The sequence below is a fragment of the Macaca nemestrina genome, chromosome 13 (genome assembly GCF_043159975.1).
Source record: "Macaca nemestrina isolate mMacNem1 chromosome 13, mMacNem.hap1, whole genome shotgun sequence".
Taxonomy (NCBI): Eukaryota; Metazoa; Chordata; class Mammalia; order Primates; family Cercopithecidae; genus Macaca; species Macaca nemestrina.
Window position 1 is genome coordinate 74,374,859 of NC_092137.1, and position 22,782 is coordinate 74,397,640.

General features: G+C 44.0%; 1 long non-coding RNA gene across 1 annotated transcript; it reads right to left on the reverse strand.

Annotated features, from left to right (window-relative positions):
- Positions 1-914: 914 nt before the first annotated feature.
- On the reverse strand, positions 915-13,875 carry LOC139357901 (uncharacterized). The gene is made up of 3 exons (XR_011611916.1): positions 13,812-13,875; positions 11,061-11,251; positions 915-1,194 (listed from the first exon to the last, which is right to left on the reverse strand). It is a non-coding gene; the product is annotated as an uncharacterized lncRNA (long non-coding RNA).
- Positions 13,876-22,782: the final 8,907 nt, after the last annotated feature.

Genomic DNA, 22,782 nt, shown 5'->3' on the forward strand with positions numbered 1-22,782 from the left:
TCCTGAGCGCCTGTCATGATGGTGCCATCTGCAGAGCCTGAAGGGAGGGCCAGGACATTCCTCCTTCAGCTGGGGCTGGTTTCACTATTGGTTAGCTATAAATATGCTGCCATCTGCCGGGCGCGGTGGCTCAAGCCTGTAATCCCAGCACTTTGGGAGGCCGAGACGGGCGGATCACGAGGTCAGGAGATCGAGACCATCCTGGCTGACACGGTGAAACCCCGTCTCTACTTTAAAAAATACAAAAAACTAGCCGGGCGAGGTGGCGGCGCCTGTAGTCCCAGCTACTCGGGAGGCTGAGGCAGGAGAATGGCGTGAACCCGGGAGGCGGAGCTTGCAGTGAGCTGAGATCCGGCCACTGCACTCCAGCCTGGGCGGCAGAGCGAGACTCCGTCTCAAAAAAAAAAAAAAAAAAAAAAATATGCTGCCATCTCTTCTTACACAATTTCCATGTTAAATATAGAAAATTAATTAGAAGACAGAAGTTCTTAAAAGTTATCTGAAATCCCACCACAAGAGAACCACATATTGGTTGCAAACATTTTCTGAGTGTGTAAATGCGACCCATATGTATTTTTTCAAATGGAATACAATAATACAATGTTGTAATCTTTTTGCACTTAAACTATCTTTATCAGTATGCAGAATAGCATCTTTTTAAATAGTTGCCTAGCATTTTTTTTTAGTATGAATGTAGAAGCATTTAATCAAACTCTAACATCCCAACTTGTTGCAATCATAAACTGAACTAATCTAAATGTACCTGCATGTAAATCCCACTCAGTCTATTTCTTTCTATACTAAGAAGCATTGCAGTAAATTCCCCTGTGCCACATGACTATTCTTAATTCCATGAACCTTCTTGTAACAGGTCCAGGCCCCGTCCACCACTACTCCCCACTGCGCCCCCGTCTGTTCACACCTAGAGCATCATTATTCATATTGGGATCTCTAGAAATGAGCAATTTGTTCCAGATGGGATCCGGCTCATGCAAGCCAAGCACAAAGACACCAAGGAGCCCCACGATCTGGACATGCTATTTTTATAAATGCACACCAAGGTTTATTAGTTTTTTAAGCAGCTGAGTTTTACTGAGAGCTTGTGGCTTGGAAACAACATGGCTCCCTCACTTCCCAATTGTGTGATTTGATGAGCCATTTCATCTTCCTGTGTCATTTCGTCAATAAAACAGGCTGATGATACCGCATAAGGTTGATATAAGGATAAAAAAATTGCTACATAAGTGAAAGTGCCAGGCATTCGGGACACAGCAATAATAAGAGCTATCATTATTACTCTTGACATATGCAAAGCTTTAGGTCACTAAGGAGTCCAAGACTAGTCTTGGACCACATACTGTCCTCTTTTGTGAACTTCTGCCAAATCAGATCCACTAACTCCAGTCTTCATGCAATTCATGCAATTTTTTTTTAATGCTTCACACAGCAGTTGAAGTGTAGCCATCTTAAATGAACTGTTTAACCCACTCTCCCTGCCTATTTTGAATCTTAATTTTGTCAAAGTATTGGTTTACCCAACCCAGCTACACAACTTAGCAACTTTGCTGTGTGTTCTCATGCTCTTGTAAGCTTCTTAAGCTTGGAGAACTCTTAGTCATCTTTGTCTCCCATTGCACTCTGAAAATAATAGGGATTCAACATCCCATGTCCATGGGATGGTGCATCCATACATACATCATGTCCATGCAGGGGGACATGAAGCCCTGAAGACACGTTCAACACACATAATCCAGTGCATGTTCTTGTCAGAGCCATGAAGACAACACAGAAGACATGAAAGACAAAGCTTTGTTAAATTCTAGATACCCCCAGCGTCTCATCCCCACTCCAGAGGTCTTAGCAGAGGTCTGCTTTCCTCTACTGAGAAGCCCAATCCCAGGTCCACAGAACCTGCCCAGTTTCCCTCGCTACACTTCAAACCATCTTCCTGTATGTTTGTTCTCTTTACCACACACACACACCCCTGCTGCTCGGTACTCCCGACTCTCACTCTCCATGTACACCCTGTGCTGCTCCTGTGGAACATGCTTCATCCATTAACCCTTTCCTGTGGCTTCTCCCCATCACGTGCTCTCAGGTTCACCCCAGCCTGACCCTGCTCTGCCTTTCCCACTCCTTCCTGTCACCACCACATATCTGCAGGTGTAGACAACCTCCTAGCTTCAAGGTCCATACCACTCACTTACCTGTACCTTTATTTCTCCAAAAACAGTCAGCTTCTAGGCCAGGGATCCTTGTCCTCACTGACCTCTGTGAAGCCTTAGAAACCCTCTGCTCCCAGACTGCATAGCCAGGAACATTCCATTGTCCCAGGACCCTGCCCCCTTTCATGAGCCCCTTTGTGACCTCCTGTCCTTTAAACACAAATGCCCCCAAAAGAATTGACCCAGTCTTCTCCACAGACTATCAGCTTTCCTTCAAAGGACTTGTTCAGCCACCAGGCCTCAACTATGACCCTAATGCCAATGATTTCCAAAGCCATGTCTAGCCCTGACCTCCCTCATGAGTTTGGGCTGCTGGATAGCTCTGGGTGGCTCTTTGGTAAGGCCAAAGTCTTTTTTTTTTTTTTTTTTTTGAGACGGAGTCTCGCTGTGTCTCCCAGGCTGGAGTGCAGTGGCGTGATCTCGGCTCACTGCAAGCTCCGCCTCCCGGGTTCACACCATTCTCCCGCCTCAGCCTCCCAAGTAGCTGAGACTACAGGCGCCCGCCACCACGCCCGGCTAGTTTTTTGTATTTTTAGTAGAGACGGGGTTTCACCATGTTAGCCAGGATAGTCTCGATCTCCTGACCTCGTGATCCACCCGCCTCGGCCTCCCAAAGTGCTGGGGTTACAGGCTTGAGCCACCGCGCCCGGCCCAAAGTCTTAACTAAAACTGACCTCTCAACTCTCCAAATTTCCCATTATTCTCCCAGTCATATCCTGACACCTGCCAAGTCTAGATTCTACATCCTCAGCATTCTCAATTCTGCTTCTCTTTGCTACTTTTATTAGCAACCCACATTGTACAGTCGTACAGGCTGTGCACTGCACAACTCTGGGGAACACCATTCATACAGACTATCATGTGTAAGCCTTAATTACAGATAAGGACTCCTTCCTGCTATGGACAGAGGCATATTGGATGAGGACCACAGTATAGCCCTCTAAAGCTGGGGACCCAGGGCAGAGGCCTCTCATGTCTTGGTCTAAATGTGAGACTCTTCAGAAAGGTTGAATGGCTTGCTCAAGACCATCCAGCTAGGAAATGGCAGAGCCCAAAATCAACCCAGGTTGTATTTGGTGCCAAAGTCTGTGCCCTATCCAAATATACCCCCGTTTCTTCTGTACCTTAAGACCCACAAATCCAAGGGACATTGTCCTCACTGGTGGGAATCTACCTACAAGTAAAGCTTAGGGCATGACCTGAGTCTGTGGGTCTGTGGGCACAAGAGGCACAAGTGCAACAAAGTGGCTCTACAGGAAGACTTTAGGCTCTTTAGAGCATCTTCAACATGTATTGTTATTTGAAAGACTTGAATTCTAGCCCCCATTTGATTGCCCTGCCCAGCTTACCAAAGCCAATCTCCTTACTCAGATAATCTTTCTAAAAACCAAATCAGATGATACTATTTCCCTGTAATACTCCTCAATACTCCCCATTTGATACAGCTCTCAGGATAAGACACAACATTTTAACTTTGTCCCAGGGCCCCACAGGACTTGGCCCCAGTTTGCATCTTTAGTACCACTGCAGGCCACTTGGTGTCTTTTATCTGAGTATCTCCTTGGTGCACCTCCCCATGTGGCCTCTCAAATATGAAGGGCCTTCTGATGGTAATGCCAGTAATACCACCAATAACCCACTCCTTTATTTACTTATTTACTTGCTTTTAAAGTATCTGTAAGAAACTAACTCCTTTTGAAATCCATTAAAACATTTACATAAGGCCAGGCGTGATGGCTCACGCCTGTAATCCCAGCACTTTGGAAGGCCAAGGCGGGTGGATCATGAGGTCAGGAGATTGATACCATCCTGCCTAACATGGTGAAACCCCATCTCTACTAAAAATACAAAAAAAAAAAATTAGCTGGGCATGGTGGCGGGCACCTGTAGTCCCAGCTACTCGGGAGGCTGAGGCAGGAGAATGGCATGAACCCAGGAGGTGGAGGTTGCAGTGAGCTGAGATTGCGCCACTGCACTCCAGCCTGGGTGACAGAGTGAGACTCCATCTCAAAAAAAAAAAAAAAAAAAAAAAAAAAAAAAAAAATTACATAAACTATAATACTCCTCCCAATAAAGAAAATTATCAGTAAGAGCCAAGACATCCGCAAAATTATACTCAAGGAAGTAAAAAATAAACAGGAAACCATGTTAACCAAGTTATCTAAAGCCAAATACAAAGTTTTACTACATAAAAAACAATATGCAGATCTAAGGGTATAAAATTTTTAAAAATTATATGAAAAAACAAATATTAAGAACTCAAAGACTAGCAATGAGTGCTTTGCAAGAAATACAAGAGATTAGACAGTGACTACAATCTACTTTCAAAAAGATTAAAAATACCCACAGCAGGCTGGGCGCAGTGGCTCACACCTATAATTCCAGCACTTTGGGAGGCTGAGGCAGGTGGATCACAAGGTCAGAAGTTCAAGACCAGCCTGGCCAACATGGTGAAACCCCCATCTCTACTAAAAATACAAAAATTAGCTAGGCGTGGTGGCATGTTCCTGTAATCCCAGCTACTCGGGAGGCTGAGGCAGAATTGCTTGAACCAGGACCCAAGAGGCAGAGGTTGCAGTGAGTGCAAATCATGCCACTGCACTCCAGCCTGGGCTACAGAGCAAGACTCTATCTCAAAAAAAAAAAAAAAAAAAAAAAAAAAAAAAAAAAAAAAAAAGTTACCCATAGCTAACATCTTACTGAATGGGGAAAAGCTGAAAGCTTTTCCTCTAAGAGCTGGAACAAGACAAGAATGTCTACTCTCATTACTCTTATTCAACATAGTACTAGAAGTCCTACACAGAGCAATTAGGCAAGAACTTGAAATAAAAGGCATCCAAATGGAAAAGGAGGAAGTCAAATTGTCCCTGTTTGTAGATGACAGGATCATATATATAGAAAAACTTACTCTACCACAGAACTCTTAAAACTGATCAATTCAGTAAAGTTGCAGGATAAAAAAATTAACATATAAAAATCAGTAGTATTTCCATATATGTACAACAAACTTAGCTGAAAAAGAAATCAAGAAGACAATCCCATTTACAGTAGCTGTCAAAAAATAAAATAAAATAAAATAAAATAAAATAAAATAAAATAAAATAAAATACCTAGGAATAAATTTAACCAAGGAGGTGAAAGATGTCTACAAGGAAAACTACAAAACACTGATGAAAGATATTGAAGAGGGCCGGGAGCGGTGGCTCAAGCCTGTAATCCCAGCACTTTGGGAGGCCGAGACGGGTGGATCACGAGGTCAGGAGATCGAGACCATCCTGGCTAACACGGTGAAACCCCGTCTCTACTAAAAAATACAAAAAACTAGCCGGGCGAGATGGCGGGCGCCTGTAGTCCCAGCTACTCGGGAGGATGAGGCAGGAGAATGGCGTAAACCCCGGAGGCGGAGCTTGCAGTGAGCTGAGATCCGGCCACTGCACTCCAGCCCGGGCGACACAGCGAGACTCCGTCTCAAAAAAAAGAAAGATATTGAAGAGGATACAAACAAATGGAAAGACATCCCATGCTCACGGATTTGCAAAAATTCATATTATTAACATAACAATACTACCCAAAGCAAGCTACAGATTTAATGCAATCCCTATCAAAATACAAATGACATTCTTCACAGAAATAGAAAAAAAAATCCTAAAATTTGTATGAAACCAGAAAAGACCCCAAATAGCCAAAGCAATCCTGAGCAAAAAGAACAAATCTGGAGGTATCACACTATCAGGCCTCAAAATATACTACAAAGTTGTAATAACCAAAACAGCATGGTACTGGCATAAAAACAGACACAAAGACTAATGGAACAGAATAGAGAACCCAGAAACTAATCCACATACTTACAGCCAACTGATTGTTGGTAAAGGTGCCAAGAATACTCATTGGGGAAATGACCATCTTTTGAACAAATGGTGCTGGCTTATAAGTGGGAGCTAAGTTATGAGGACAGAAAGGCATAAAAGTGATATAATGGACCTTGGGGACTCGGGGGGAGAGCTGGAAGGAGGGTAAGGGATAAAATACTACATACTGGGTACAGTGTACACAGCTTGGGTGATGGGTGCACTAAAATCTCAGAAATCACAACTAAAGAACTTATCCATGTAACCAAAAACCACCTGTATGCCAAAAATTATTGAAATAATGTGAATACACTTAGTGCCATTGAATTGTATACTTAAAATATTAAATTTTATGTTCTGTATATTTTACCATGATAAAATTAAATATCTTAAAACCTTTTTTTTTTTTTTGTTTTGAGATGGAGTCTCGTTCTGTCGCCCAGGCTGGAGTGCAGTGGCCGGATCTCAGCTCACTGCAAGCTCCGCCTCCCGGGTTTACGCCATTCTCTTGCCTCAGCCTCCCGAGTAGCTGGGATTACAGGCACCCGCCAACTCACCTGGCTAGTTTTTTGTATTTTTTAGTAGAGACGGGGTTTCACCGTGTTAGCCAGGATGGTCTTGATCTCCTGACCTCGTGATCCACCCGCTTTGGCCTCCCAAAGTGCTGGGATTACAGGCTTGAGCCACCACGCCCAGCCAAATCTCTTAAAACTTAAAACAAAAAAACAGGCTAGGCATGGCAGCTCACGCCTGTAATCCCAGCACTTTGGGAGGCCGAGGCAGGTAGATCACTTAAGGTCAGGAGTTCAAGACCAGCCTGGCCAATATGGTGAAACCCCATTTCCACTGAAAATACAAAAAACTGGCCAGGTGTGGTGGCAGGCGCCTGTAATCCCAACTACTCAGGAGGCTGAGGCAGGAAAATTGCTTGAACCCAGGAGGTGGAGATTGCAGTGAGCCAAGATCGAAAAAAAAAAATGACGCTGGGAAACCTAGATATCTATAGGCAAAGAATAAAACTAGAACCCCATTTCTCACCCTATACAAAAAATCAACTCAAAATGGACCAAAGACCTAAATGTAAGACCCCAAACAATAAAACTACTAGAAGAAAACACAGGGGAAATGCTTCAGGACACTGGTCTAGGAAAATATTGTATGAATAAGACCTCAAAAGCACAGGCGATAAAAAGCAAAACTACACAAATGAGATTATATCATACTAAAAGCTTCTGCACAGTAAAGTTGAAACAATCAGCAAAGTAAAAAGGCAATCTATAGAATGGGAGAAAGGATTTGCAAACTGCTCATTCAATAGGGAACTAATATCCAGAATATACAAGGAACTCAAACATCTCAATAGCAAAAAAACGAAGCAACGCTATTTAAAAATGGAAAAATGATTATCCTAAGTGAAGTTACTCAGGAACAGGAAACCAAATACTACATGTTCTCACTTATAAGCAGGAGCTAAGCCATGGGATAAAAAGGAATATAGAGGGATATAACGGACATTAGAGACCAAGAAGAGGGGAGGATGGGAGAGGATGAGGAATGAAAAATTACCTGTTGGGGACAAGGTAGACTATCTGGGTGAACAGGTACACCAGAAGCCCGGACTTCACCACTGTATGATTCATCCATGTAACCAAAAACCACTGTACCCCTAAAACTGTTGAAATATTAAAATTTTTGTTAATTTGGATAGAGTTAAAAAAAGAGAGGCCTCGTTCAGAGAAAAATTTAATGGCCAGGCACGGTGGCTCAAGCCTGTAATCCCAGCACTTTGGGAGGCCGAGATGGGCGGATCATGAGGTCAGGAGATCAAGACCATCCTGGCTAATACGGTGAAACCCCGTCTCTACTAAAAAATACAAAAAACTAGCCGGGCGAGGTGGCGGGCGCCTGTAGTCCCAGCTACTCGGGAGGTTGAGGCAGGAGAATGGCATAAACCCGGGAGGCGGAGCTTGCAGTGAGCTGAGATCCGGCCACTGCACTCCAGCCTGGGTGACAGAGAGTCCGTCTCAAAAAAAAAAAAAAAAAAAATTAATGTTGAAGATGATTCAATGGAATATGCTAAAGGTGCAATTTCTTCTATAAATTGAAAAATAAATAGATAAGCAAACAAAAATAAAAATTTAAAAATGGGCAAATGAGCCAGGTGCAGTGGCTCACACCTATAATCTCAGCATTTTGGGAGGTTGAGGTGGGTAGATTGCTTCATCCCAGGAGTTCAAGACCAGCCTGGGCAACATGGCAAAACCCTTTCTCTACAAAAAGTACAAAAAAATAGCCTAGCATGGTGGCACATGCCTGTGGTATCAGCTACTTAGGAGGCAGAGGTGGGAGGACTGGTTAAGCCCTGGGGGACAAGGCAACAGTGAGATGTGATTGCACACCACTGCACTACAGCCTGGGCGACGGTGAGATTTTGTGTCCAAAAAAAAAAAAAAGGCGGGGGGTGGGGGGAATAATCTGAACAGACATTTCTTAAAAGAAAACACACAAATGGCCAAAAAATATATGAAAAAATGCCCAACATCGCTAATCATCAGGGAAATGTATATCAAAACCACACTGAGGTATCATGTCATCTCAGGATAGCTATTAACAAAAAGACAAAAAATAATGAATGCTGGTGAGGATGCAGAGAAAAGGGAACACTTAAACAGTGTTGGTGGGGATGTAAACCTAGTTCAGCCACTATGGTAAACAGTATAAAGGTTCCTCAAAAATTACAAATCAAACTCCCATAGGATCCAGCAATCCCACTACTGGGCATTTATCCAAAGGAAAGGAAATCATTATATCAGAGAGAGATCTGGGCGGGCACGGTGGCTCATGCCTGAAATCCCAGCACTTTGGGAGGCCAAGGCAGGCAGATCACCTGAGGTTAGGAGTTCAAGACCAGGCTGGCCAATATGGTGAAATCCCGTCTGTATTGAAAATGCAAAAAATTAGCTGGATATGGTGGTGTGTGCCTGTAGTCCCAGCTACTCGGGAGGCTGAGGCATGAGAATCGCTTGAACCCAGGAGGTGGAGGTTGCAGTGAGCCAAGATCACACCATTGCACTCCAGCCTGGGCAACAGAGTGAGACTGTCTCAAAAAAAAAAGAAAAAAAAAAAAAGGAAAACAAAAATTACAGCTGGAGAGGAGGAATAAATTCTAGTGTTCTAGATCATGGTGGGACAATTAAAGTTAATAAGACGTTAGTTTCAAATAGCCAGAAGGAGGATGTTGAACATTCCCAACACAAAGAAATGATAAATTAGATGATGGATATGCTAACCACTCTGATTTGATCATTATAAATATATCAAAACATCTATGAGGCCGGGCACTGTGGCTCACGCCTGTAATCCCAGCACTTTGGGAGGCTGAGGTGAGTGGGTCATCTGAGGTCGGGCGCCCAAGACCAGCCTGGCCAACATGGTGAAACTCCGTCTCTACTAAAAATACAAAAATTAGCTGGGCTGTGGCATGAGAATCGCTTGAACCTGGGAGATGAAGGTTGCAGTGAGCCCAGATAGCACCACTTCACTCCAGCCTGAGCAGCAGAGTGACACTCCATCTCAAATTTAAAAATAAATTTAAAAAAAATAAAAATAAATCACAATGTACCCCAAGAATATATACAATTATTATTTGTCAATTTAAAAAATAAAATTAAAAGAACAAAAAGATTAAAAAGAGCATCTTGCCGGGTGTGGTGGCTCATGCCTGCAATCCCAGCACTTTGGGTGCAACTAGGGGAGCTGTCAGCAGTCCATGCTGAGCAAAGCCCCAGCTGTGCATGAGACACTCCAGGGAGGGAGAAGGGGGCTCGGACACTAAGGGGCTGGCAGGGAAGAGAAGCCAGGAGGGAGGTGAGCAGCAGCCAGGGAACTCAGGGAAGCACCTCAAATGGGCAAGGGAGAGGAGAGCGGGGGGATGGGTAAGGGGTATGTGGAAGAACCCACTGGGAACTCTAATTGGGAGCAGAAGAGGTGGTAAGAAGCGGTCAGATTGTGCTTGTGTTTTGAAGGTAGAGACATAAATCAGGATTTGTTTTTGAATTGCAACCTCCACCTCCTGGGTTGAAGAGATCCTACTGCCTCAGGCTCCCAAGTAGCTGGGATTACAGGTATGTGCCACCATGCCTGGCTAATTTTTGTATTTTTAGTAGAGATGGGGTTTTGCCATTTTGGCCAGGCTGGCCTTGAACTCCTGACCTCAGGTGATCCACCTGCCTCGGCCTCCCAAAGTTCTGGAATTACAGGCATGAGCCACTGCTCCTGGCCTATTTCATTATTTTTTTAAAGAAAAGGTATCACTCTTTCTCCCAGGCTGGAGTGCAGTGGTGCAATCTTGGCTCACTGTAGCCTCCACCTTCTAGGCTTAAGCAATCCACCTGCCTCAATCTCCTGAGTACCTGTGACCACAGGCGTGCATGGGATTACAGACCTTTTGGTCCTAAAACATATCAAATTTATAGAAAAGTTGCACAAATGGTACAATGAGCACCCACATATTCTTCACCTAGATTCACCATTTTTTAGCATTTTGTTATATAGTTGTCCCTTGAACAACACTGGTTTGTCAAGAATGCATAAAATACATGTAGATATTAGTCTATTTTATCATGTTCTACCATAAATATACATACATCTATTATATTTATTTTTTTGAGATGGAGTCTTGCCCTGTCACCCGGGCTGGAGTGCAATGGCACAATCTTGGCTCACTGCAACCTCTGCCTCCTGGGTTCAAACGATTCTCCTGCCTCAGCCTCCTAAGTAGCTGGGATTACAGGCGCCCGCCACCACACCCAGCTAATTTTTGTATTTTTAGTAGAGACGGGGTTTCACCATGTTAGACAGGCTGGTCTTGAACTCCTGACCTCGTGATCCACCCACTTCAGCCTCCCAAAGTGCTGGGATTACAGGCATGAGCCGCCGCACCCAGCCCACAAATTATAAAAAATTAAAATTCATAAAAACCAAGTACCTGCTTTAAATGCCTGTGACGCTAATCATCTCCACAAGAGCAGTTACTATCTCCAGTAAACTGCATACTATAGTAAAAAGTGATCACTTGTAGTTTTCACATGTCTTTCATTGTGTTTAGTGCAATGCTGTAAATCTTGAATAACACCATGGGACCCACACGGAATGCCTCTAGTAATCGTGGAAGTGCTCCTAAGAAGCAAAGAAAAGTCAGTCATGACATTACAAGAACAAGTTGAATTGCTTGATACGTACCACGGATTGAGGTCTGCAGCTGTGGTTGCCCACCATTTCAGACAGACGATTCATCTTATAAAGACAACTGAAACTTACAGTATCAGTAAGTACAGTACAGTACCATAAATGTATTTTCATTATGATTTTCTTAATATTTTCTTTTCTCTGGCTTACTTTATTGTAAGAATACAGTATATAAAACATATAATATACAAAATAACTATATTATCAGTAAGACTTTTCTAGTCAACAGTAGCCTATTAGTAGTCAAGTTTTTGGGGATTCAAAATTTATATGTGGGTCAGAATGCTTGACTTTGTTCAAAAGTCACATTGTATTTGCTTCTCTCTGAATACACACGCACACATATATTTACATATGTCTACATTTACGTGTATATAAATGTATATATATTACATATATGTGAACCATTTGGGAATTTGTTGCAGACATCAAGACACTTCCCCTGTGAATACTTTTGTCTGTATGTCCTAAGAACAGTCATTCTCCTTCATAACTACGATAAAATTATTATACCCAGGAAACTGATATATTATCTGAGTTCATATTCAAATTTATCCAACTTCTGCAATAATGTCTCTTATAATTGTGTTTTCTTCCTAAACCAAGACCCAAACCAAGATCCAGTCCAGAATCACACCATGCATTAAGTTGTAGTTTCTTGAATCTTCTTTGATCTGCAGACTGCTGCCCTATCACTTTGTTCTTTCATGATGTTGCCATCTTTTGGCCAGGTACGGTGGCTCACGCCTGTAATCCTAGCACTTTGGGAGGCTGAGGCGGGTGGATCACTTGAGGTCAGGAGTTTGAGACCACCCTGGCCAACATAGGGAAACCCTGGCTCTACTAAAAATCCGAAAATTAGCCAGGTATGGTGGCATGTGCCTGTAATCCCAGATACTCGGGAGGCTGAGGCAGGAGAATTGCTTGAACCTGGGAGGCGGAGGTTGCAGCGAGCCAAGATTGCACCACTGCACTTCAGCCTGGGAGACAGAGTGAGACCCTGTCTCAAAAAACAAATAAATAAAATACAAAAGACATAGCCATCTTTTAAGAACTCAAGTCAATTGCTTTGCAGAATGTTCCTCAATTTTGATTTGTCTGATTGTTTCTTCATTAATCAGGTTAAGCCTATTAGAAATACTACCCAGATGATGTGTGTTCTTCCCGTTCCTCACACGAGGAGGCACACAGTCTCAGTTTGTCCTATTACTGGAAATGCTAAGTTTGACTTTTGGCTACCGCAATGTCCAGCAAATATCTCCATTGCCTGAAAAATTTCCCCTTTATAATTAATAAGTAATCTAGGAGGTACTACTTTAAGACTGTGTGAATAACCTATTCCCAGTCTTTCACCTAAGAGTTTTAGCTTCCACTGGTGATTCTTGGCTGAATCAATTATTATTTTTTTTTTTGAGACAGAGTCTTGCTCTATCGCCCTGGCTGGAGTGCAATGGCACGATCTCGGCTCACTGCAAGCTCCGCCGCCCGGGTTCACACCATTCTCCTGCCTCAGCCTCCTGAGTAGCTGGGACTACAGGCGCCTGCCACCATGCTCGGCTAATTTTTTTGTATATTTATTAGAGACAGGGTTTCACCGTGTTAGCCAGGATGGTCTCGATCTCCTGACCTCGTGATGCGCCTGCCTCGGCCTCCCAAAGTGCTGGGATTACAGGCGTGAGCCACCACATCCGGCTGGCTGAATCAATTATTACCACGATTGTTGCAAAATGGTGAATTTCCAATGTTATAATTCCTGTATTTATTGGTTGTCATTCTACTGTTTTGAAAAAGCACCTTTACTTATCTCTCCTTTTATATTAGTATTAGTGTAGTAGTCGTGGTAATATGAACCCATGGATTATTTTTAATTGAATGTTTTAAAATAAATACTTGTCAAATTGTACAAAATTCAACCAATGGCAGCCCCTTCAAACTTATTCCTGTGGCTTTCTGACATTCCTTGGGTGCTTCTTTGTTTTCAGTAACAGGCCTGAGGTGTCAGCAGGAAAGACGCACTAGTGGTCCCTGAAGCCCTGTTACCTCGGGCCTCTAGGACCTTCAATAGGCCGCCTCCCTTCTCTTAAGAGCCCACAGCTTGGACCTCCAGGTTCTTCCCTGGGCGCTCCCAGGAGGACACTGCTTCGGACTACTCCTGGGGGAACTCTATTCCGGGCGCCCGGCTCCCGGCTCCCCAGCCCCTGCAACCCCAGAGCGCTCCATTCCCCGTGCCGGGCTGCAGGCTCCGCCTCCGGTCGCTCAGTCCGTGGGCCTGGCCGACGGCCTCCGCGGCGGCAGGGGGCGATTTCTCAGCGCGGCTCTCTGCTCGGGTCCCGGCCCGACTGGAGCTTCCGGAGAGATGGCGAGCGACGTCCGGACCTCTCTGTCTTTCCCTCCTTGGCTGGTGCCGTGGCTACGCCCGGGCCGCCCCACACCCCTACCCTGGGGAAACGTGTGCCTGCGCCGCTGGAGTCGCGAATGCCGGGTTACTCACAACGTTCAAGTACCCAAGGCCGGCGGCCCTGCAGGCCTCGGCGCGGGTTCCTCCGGCCATCTTGGTGAGGAGGTACCGGAAAGAGGAGCCGCTGAGGAGCCTACGGAGCTGGGCGGCGGCCGCCAGAAACTCAGGAGGCAAGTGGGTGGCTGGATAGGGACTCGCGTCCCTACCTGGACCCAGAACTCTGGAATCAGTTTGACAACTTAGAAAATTGGTAGTCTTGAGAAATTCATCATATCTGCCAAGGAAAGGACTGAGATTGAAGTCAGCTGTACAAAACAACTCAGGAATCTTTGGAAGAAATGCCAACCTAAAAAGAACTGGAAGGAAAAAGAATACGTTACGTAAAACTCTCCTTCCCTCTCTGTGAACAAAATGAGTGGTCACGCTGGGCAGCATTAAGTTACCTTCTTTGAGGTCTTGAACTTTCAGATCACCGTGGAGTTACAAGGGCATGTTCAAAACCAAAAACAGGAGAGGAAATGTCACTTTCATGATGCCCAGAAGGCACAACCACCGACAGAGACTTGATGGAAGTAACTTGAGTCAAGTAAAAGACAATTGAGATTGTAAAAAGACTGCTGAGCACATCAGTATTTCGAGAAAATGATGCCGTATGTCTTAAAAACATACATGTTTTTAAAAGTCGATGTTGAAAAAGGCACACCAAGCTGAGAAAACATCACCAATGGCAGAAGACAGCACTACTCAATGAGAACTGAAGTACTTATCAGTTCTTCAAGAAATTTGACACTGAACTGCAGGAATTTTACCATCCTAATATTTCCAACAACTTCCAGAAAATACAAGAGATAGAGGGAAAGAGGATAGTGAGAATGGGAGAATCAGTGAAGACATATGTAGAGATTGGTCAACAGGTGATAGCAATCAATAGGAGATGCTTGGAGAGAATAGTAAAGGCAGCTGAATCAATGATCAGAAAAATGTCACAGCTGGTAATAAAAACTTTCAAGTCAGAGTATGCACCTCCTGGAGACATCTAAGGACTACACTCTGCCAATGAGGTGCTTGATAATAGTCTTTCAGATTTCTGAGGAGAAGGCAAACCAGGGTCAGTTGTGGTGGCAAATCGAAAGGAAATTTTTGGCTGTTCATAAAAATGTATAAATAAGGCTCCGAAGCAGCAAAAGGAACCGATTGCTTCAATGAGCTCATTATCAAACCCAAAACTGGCTGCTTCAAAAGTCTGTAATGTCAGCTGGGCACAGTGGCTCACGCCAGTAATCCCAGCATATTGGGAGACTGAGGCGGGTGGATCAGTCAACGTCAGGAATTTGAGACCAGCCTGGACAACATGGTGAAACCCCATCTCTACCAAAAATACAAAAATTAGCCAGGTGTGGTGGTGTGCACCTGTAATCCCAGCTACTTGGGAGGCTGAGATGGGAGAGTCACTTGGACCCAGGAGGTGGAGGTTGCAGTGATCTGAGATCATGCCACTGCACTCCAACCTGGGTGACAGAGTGAGACTATCTCAAAACCAAAAGTCTGTAGCGTAAGGGGTGTAACCCCAGAGGATGTTGGCAGGCTTCCACCTCAACTGTAAAGGAAAAAACTACAAGAGAAAGTCAATGACATAAATACAGATGGAGATGGATCAAAGAAATGGCATAACAAAAATGAAAAACATGTATGAAAGGAACCCTCAAATGGGAGACACAGCCAGTCTGAGTCACAAATTAACAAAATTAAGACAAAAATATAGAAAAACAAGAGGCCTAGAAATTTGAAGTCTAGCTGCCTGAGGTTGAAGGCAGGCTCACACAATCAAGTTAACAGGCCTGACAACAGAGTGGAATGTACAAAAACCCAATCCAAAATCCCAGAGAGGTTTGCACAAGACTGGAAGGGCTCAGAAGGCAGTTACATAGAGGAGCCAGTCAAGAGAGTGGGGTGAGGAGTTCTGGTTGTGGATTTTGATAGTGAAATACATATATATTTTTGTTTGTTTTGAGACAGTCTTACTCTGTTACCCAGGCTGGAGTACAGTGACTCGGTCATGGCTTACTGTAGCCTCGACCTCCCAGGCTGAAGCTCTTCTCCCACCTCCGCCTCCCAAGTAGCTGGGACTAAAGGCATGTGCCACTACACCTAATTAATTAATTACTTTTTTTTTTTTTAATTGAGACAGGGTCTCCCTCTGTCTCCAGGCCGGAGTTCAGTGGTGTGATCTTGGCTCACTGCAACCTCCTCCTCCCAGGTTCAAGGGATTCTCCTGCCTCAGTCTCCCGAGTAGCTGGGATTACAGGCATGTGCTGCCATGCCCAGATAATTTTTGTATTTTTTTTGTAGAGACGGTGTTTCACCTTGTTGGCCAGGATGGTCTCAATCTCCTGACCTCATGATCCGCCCACCTTGGCCTCCCAAAATGCTGGGATTACAGGCATGAGCCACTGTGCTCAGCCTAATTTTTGCATTTTTTATAGAGATGGGATTTCACAATTTTGCCCAGGCTAGCCTTGAACTCCTGGACTCAAACGATCCACCCACCTTGGCCTCCCAGAGTGCTGAGATTACAGGCATGAGAAACCACACCCAGCCTTGATAATGAATTTGATAAGGAACTGCTTCTTGCCTTAGGGACTTGGAAAGCCCTCTACTTGTTTGAAGTTCAGAATGAAGGAATCATTTCAGTAGTTGAAGCAAAAATGTTGTATATTATAGAGGAAGATGAAGGTGCTGGGTGAATCTGCTTTTGGAAAAATGAAGATGAAAAGAGTTAAGTCCCTACTTTGTCAACATTGATTTGGACTAAAATGCCAAAGGTGCTAACATGTATATTTAATATCACTCTGATTTTTTTTTTTTTTTTTTTTTGAGATGGATTCTTGCTCTGTCACCCAGGCTGGAGTACAATGGTGCAATCTCAGCTCACTGCATCCTCTGCCTCCCAGGTTCAAGTGATTCTCTTCCCTCAGCCTCCCAAGTAGCTGGGATTACAGGCGCCTGCCACCACACCTAGCTCATTTTTGTATTTTTAGTAGGGACAGGGTTTCATCATCTTGGCCAGGCTGGTCTCGAACTCCTGACCTCAGGTGATCCGCCCGCCTCAGCCTCCCAAAGTGCTGGGATTACAGGCATGAGCCACTGCACCTGGCCTCACTTAGATTATTTTTTAATTGTGGAGCTGTTTCTCCCTACAACAGTGACTGTTACAGGTAGCTTCAAAAGCCTGACTGGATGTATAACACCATGGTACAATACACATTTCAGACAGCCACACAGTAGACTTCTAGGCATCATACACTTGAATTTTCCTTGGCTAGTTTGGACTCTAATCAAGTTTTTCATGCTGAGATGAAGCTTTACATGGAAAGCTGCTAACTGCCAATTTACAACTGTGTCATTTGAAATTCAATAAACATTTCTTCTTTTGGCAGCATTTATAAATAACAAAAAAGTTGTATTCTAGCTTCTAACCATCCTTTGTGAGTAAGAAAATGTGGCATTGTGGAGGTACAGAAGACTTCAACTCTCATATATAGCACCTGCCATAAATTAAAGTACACTAAGATTTTCTCCTTTTTTAAAACTTTATAGAGATGAGGTCTCATTGTGTTGCTCGGGCTGGTCTCAAATTCCTGGCCTCAAGCAGTCCTCTTGCCTCAGCTTCCCAAAGTGTTGAGATTACAGGCATGAGCCACCATGCCCAGCTGAATGTTATATTTTGTAGCTCAGTAAATTGAGCTATGCTAGTTTGTTAAATTTTACCATTATTCACTTAGAGGAAATCACAAAATTTAAATCTCAATTTTCTCTGAGGCAGGGGTCTTGCTATATTGTCCAGGCTGGTCTTGAACTTGTGGCTCAGGTGATCCAACCACCTCAGTCTCTGAGTAGCTGGGATTCTCACCCTTTTTGAGTACAGAAGTAAAATAAGTACTTGTACTAAAATTTTATATATTTTTTCTTAAACATGGTTAAGATTATTGTTTTCATCATGAACATATCATGTCTATTTGATCCCATAGAACCAATTGAAATCTGGAGAAGTTTGGTCAGTTAACCTGTTGGTTTTTACATATGGCACCAACTGATCTCTACCAGATTGACACAGTAGATCAGCTGTTTTAATGCTGAAGAGAGCAGCTTATATAAATATAGTGCACATCTATTAATGCTTCTCACTTCCGTAGTTCTGTTTCAGTCAGAGGTTTTGTGGCACAGGACCTGTATTCAGCTCACACTTCCCTAGGCTGGCTATGACTAGAATGCCTTGTGGCAGTAGCTACACTCATACATAGGCATTGATCTTAGATCTATGTAGATTTTTAAATCATTGGCATCTTTTAGACCTAAATTTTATGTTTGCTGGATTTTTTTTTTTTTTTGAGATGGAGTCTTGCTCTGTTGCCCAGGCTGGAGTGCAGTGGAGCATCTCTGCTCACTGCAAGCTCCGCCTCCCGGGTTCACGCCATTCTCCTGCCTCAGCCTCCCGCCTATCTGGGACTATAGGTGCCCCCCACCACACCCGGCTAAGTTTTTGTATTTTTTTTGTTAGAGATGGGGTTTCACCGTGTTAACCAGCATGGTCTCAATCTCCTGACCTCGTGATCTGCCCGCCTTGGCCTCCCAAAGTGCTGGGATTACAGGTGTGAGCCACTGCACCCGGCCTGGAATTTTTTTAAAGCAGTAAATGTAAAGGCTAATTTTAGAAGATGTTAATAATATGATTAACTTTAGCCAGAATAAAATAATTTGCCTTCTTTATAGAAATCTGGCCACGTAGGAATTTGCATTCTTAAAATTGGCACTGAAGCCAGAGGATGGATAGTGAAATTGGTCACATGCATGGACAGCTACCAAGTCCAGTGTTTAATGGTGCCCAGTGAAGAGGATTGAAGCACATACCAGAGAAGCAGCTGTAACTGGGTCAGAAGGAAAGTGACAGGCTGAGACTTAGTTTTAGGTAGAAAAAATGAGCTTCTGGTCTCTATTGGCTCATCTCATAAACTCAAATCAGGGGATGATAAGCTAGCAGAAGGGACTGACTCATGCTTGTTGATCTGGATGACCTCTGTTTCAAGGTTCCAGCAGTGTTAGCTTACATTTTACAAGGTCTCCCAAAGTGAAATGTAGTGGTCTTAGTGACAGACTAATTTACAACTATGTAATTATTTTAAGTTTGTAATTAAAATTTCTTCTGAATTATTAATGGCTTTACTGACATGATGTTGTTAAAGCCTCTCATCTTGCTGTTAAGTATTGTAGTGAGAAAATCAGCTGACCTGGAAACCATGGGGATTGGTTCTAATGAGCCATAAATGCTTCCCCTCTTCCTTCAGCACTAGTAGACTACTAGCTTTAGGCATTTAACCAAGCGAATTAGAGACAGAAAATATTAAAATACAGCCATCCTATATCAGGTGATGAACTCATTTCCAGACTGACTACCCAAGAAAGCAAGTTAAACACTGTAATACAAAGCCTAAAACAGGGCAAGTTGGAGTTAGCTTTTAAAATGCCTGCCTTGAAAAACATGTTATTCTGTGATTTTTTTTTTTTCTTTAAAGTTGTGGAAATTTGATTCAGAAAAATAGCTTAATAGGTTTGTATAGCGCACGGGAGAAGGGGTTGTGTGCATAAATGTATGATGATTATTTTAAGTGTGTGCTTCAGCAGTGAGAACAAACAGATGAAGATACGTGATACTGACTAAACAGGTAAAAATATTTTCTAGTCTCAGTTCCTCTAGTCAATGCCTGAAGTATTAGAAAAAGTACTAAAACAATTCCCAAAGCATCAGGAATTTCTATTTCTACTCAAAGTATTGTTTGTTTTCTTCCAACAGTTCTGTTAAATAAAAGGAAAAGTCTCTGCTTGCTTATAAAGTTTTATTTAGAGAGATATTTAATGTCACAGGTTAATGTGTGTAGAAACCTTCTCTAACCTTGTTTAAAAATCTACCAAGCCTCACCTCAAACAACGTTCTCCTTAAACTTACCCTTTTTGTGCAAAGCTACTGCTTCCTGATGTCCATAACTCAAGGCAGTTTTGTTGTTGTTGTTGTTTTTGGCTTGGTGTGATTCTGAAACGTGATTATTTAATGTTTGCCAAGATGTTTGGAATAGAGTAACTTTCAACTGATCAACTGATTGTGACTTTCTTCTTTTGTAGTTTTTGGTTTTAAAAATGCTTTCTGTCAAACCCATCTATAATTCCCCCAGAATATATTCGTATGGACTAAGGCTTACCAAAAATAAGGAACATTGGAGAAACTGCCACCACCAGGAGGAGCCAAGGGGACATGATGACTAAAAGTAATCTGGTTTCATGGAGGGGCTACCTAGAAAAAAAGACATTAAAGAAAGACTAAGGAAACCTGAATAAAGTATGAGCTGTCATTAATAATAGTGTAACAAATTCATTGTAACAAATGCCCCATACTCAGGTAGGATGTGAATAATCAGGGAAACTGAATGTGGGACATATGGGAACTCCCCTGTCTTCAGAATTTTTCTGTAAATATAGAACTGTTCTAAAACAATAAAGACTATTAAAAAAATAATAAAGACTATTAGGAAAAAAAAAAAAAAAGGCTGGGCTCATGCTTGTAATCCCAAGACTTTGGGAGGCCAAGGCAGGAAGATCACTTGAGGGCAGGAATTTGACCAGCGTGGGCAACATAGTAAGACCTCAACTCTACAAAAAAAAAAAAAAAAAAAAAAAAAAAAAAAGCCAGACATGGTGGTGCACACCTATACTCCCAGCTACTTGGGAGGCTGAGGTGGGAGGATCAGCTGAGCCCCAGAAGTCAAGGTTGCAGTGAGTTGTGAATGCGCCACTGCACTTAAGCCTGGGTGACAGAGATCCTGTCTCCAAAAAAAAAAAAAAAAAAAAAGGGCTGGGCACAGTGGCTCACACCTGTAATCCCAGCACTTTGGGAGGCCGAGGCAGGTGGATCACTTGAGGTCATGACTTCAAGAAGAGCCTGACCAACATGGAGAAACCCTGTCTCTACTAAAAATACAAAATTAGCCGGGCATGGTGGCTCATGGCTCATACCTGTAACCCCAGCTACTCGGGAGGCTGAAGCAGGAGAATCTCTTGAACCTGGGAGGCAGAGGTTGCAGTGAGCTGAGATCGCACCATTGCACTCCAGCCTGGACAACAAGAATGAAACTCCATCTCAAAAACAAAAACAAAAAACAAACAAAAACCGGCCAGGCACAGTGGATCATGCCTGTAATCCCAGCACTTTGGGAGGCTGAGGCAGGCAGATCACCTGAGGTCAGGCGTTCGAGACCAGCCTGGCCAACATGGTGAAACCTCTTCTCTACTAAAAATGCAAAAATTAGCCGGGAGTGGTGGCAGGCACCTGTAATCCCAGCTACTCGGGAGGCTGAGGTGGGAGATTTGCTTGAACCCAGCGGGCAGAGGCTACAGCAAGCCAAGATCACACCACTGCGCTCCAGCTTGGGAGACAGAGCAAGACCCTGTCTCAAAAAAATAAATTGCAAAAACCTTAAAGGCATTACTTGAACATCAGTTGTTTTACTCTTTTATGTGCTCGTCTTTGTGCCCCCAATGACTTGTTTTTATATCTTCCGGAGAGAGGCGGGAGTCTGTTGTTGCACTCACACTGAATTCCCTGGTGGCTGCTTTAACAGTTGGCTTTAGGCCAGGCGCAGTGGCTCACGCCTGTAATCCCAGCACTTTGGGAGGCTGAGGTGGGTGCATTACCTTAGGTCAGGAGTTCGAGACCAGTCTGGCCAACATGGTGAAACCCCATCTCTACTAAAAAACACAAAAATTAGCTGGACTTGGTGGCAGGCATCTGTAATCCTAGATACTTGGGAGGCTGAGACAGGAGAATCACTTGAACCCTGGAGGCAGAGGTTGCAGTGAGCAGAGATCCTGCCACTGCATTCTAGCCTGGGAGACAAAGCAAGACTCCATCTCAAAACAACAACAACAAGTTGGCTTTAGTATAGACACTTGGGTTCACAGTTTTGTTTGACCATAGTCACTATGGTTGTTTCTTTCTATGATTGCTTCTTTGTAGTCTTATTATAAAAGAAAAGAACCTGTCGGGCATCTTTTAGGTACACTCTCATCTGCCACTCTAAACACCTTTTCCTTACAGAAAAAATAAATTACACAAATGCTCTTTTAAATTCACAGCCACAGGGTATCTTACCAGGAGCAGAGAAATGAGGTCAGCTTCCTGGAATGAGGTGCCTAAGGGTAGAGATGACTCCTAGCATAGCCCGACCAGCATCATTAGCGCCAGTGCAGGTACAAATGTTGGCTGATTGATCAGGGAGTGGAGAGGCGATGGGCGTGTAAGAGTGCGCACTCTGCGGGTTGCGCTCCTTTAGGTGGCCCGAAGAAGGCAGCTGGAGCTCACAAGCCACCGCTGGCGGACTTGAGCTGTGAGTGAGTGTCTTATTTAAAACATTTCAGAGTCGTGGCGAAGAAGCAGCAGCACGGACTAGGGCGCGCTTGCAGCTCTTCAACAACAACTGGACCCCAGGATTCAGGGCGTCGGAACCCCCTCCCCTCCCTCCACCTCCACCTTCTCTGTGCTTGGGTGCACCCTGTGGATAGAGCCGGCCGGTGGGCCCGCAGACTCGTGGGGCTGCTTTCTGTTGAGAGGATTAACAGACCACTGCCAGCTACGACCATTTTCCAGGACAGGCGTCTTGTGCGCGCAGGCCACGTCGGGCCTGCCCGGGCTCTGGCTGCCTGGGAGTGCTCTCGCTGTTCACTCCGCGGAATTAGGGGTTGGGGGGCAATTCCCCGCAAATGGGTGAGGGGGTGGAGGCGAGCAGACGAATTAATGGATGCACAGTAGCCCCATCGAGGGAAAAGGGGCTGGACGGAGGGGAACTGCGGTGGGCAGGGAAGGCCTGGGGGGCTGGTAGGGGATAGAGAGGAGAGTCCACCCGTGCCGTGACTTACCTGGTCTCTGTGCCTCCGCTCTCCCCTCCTCTCACTAATGAGA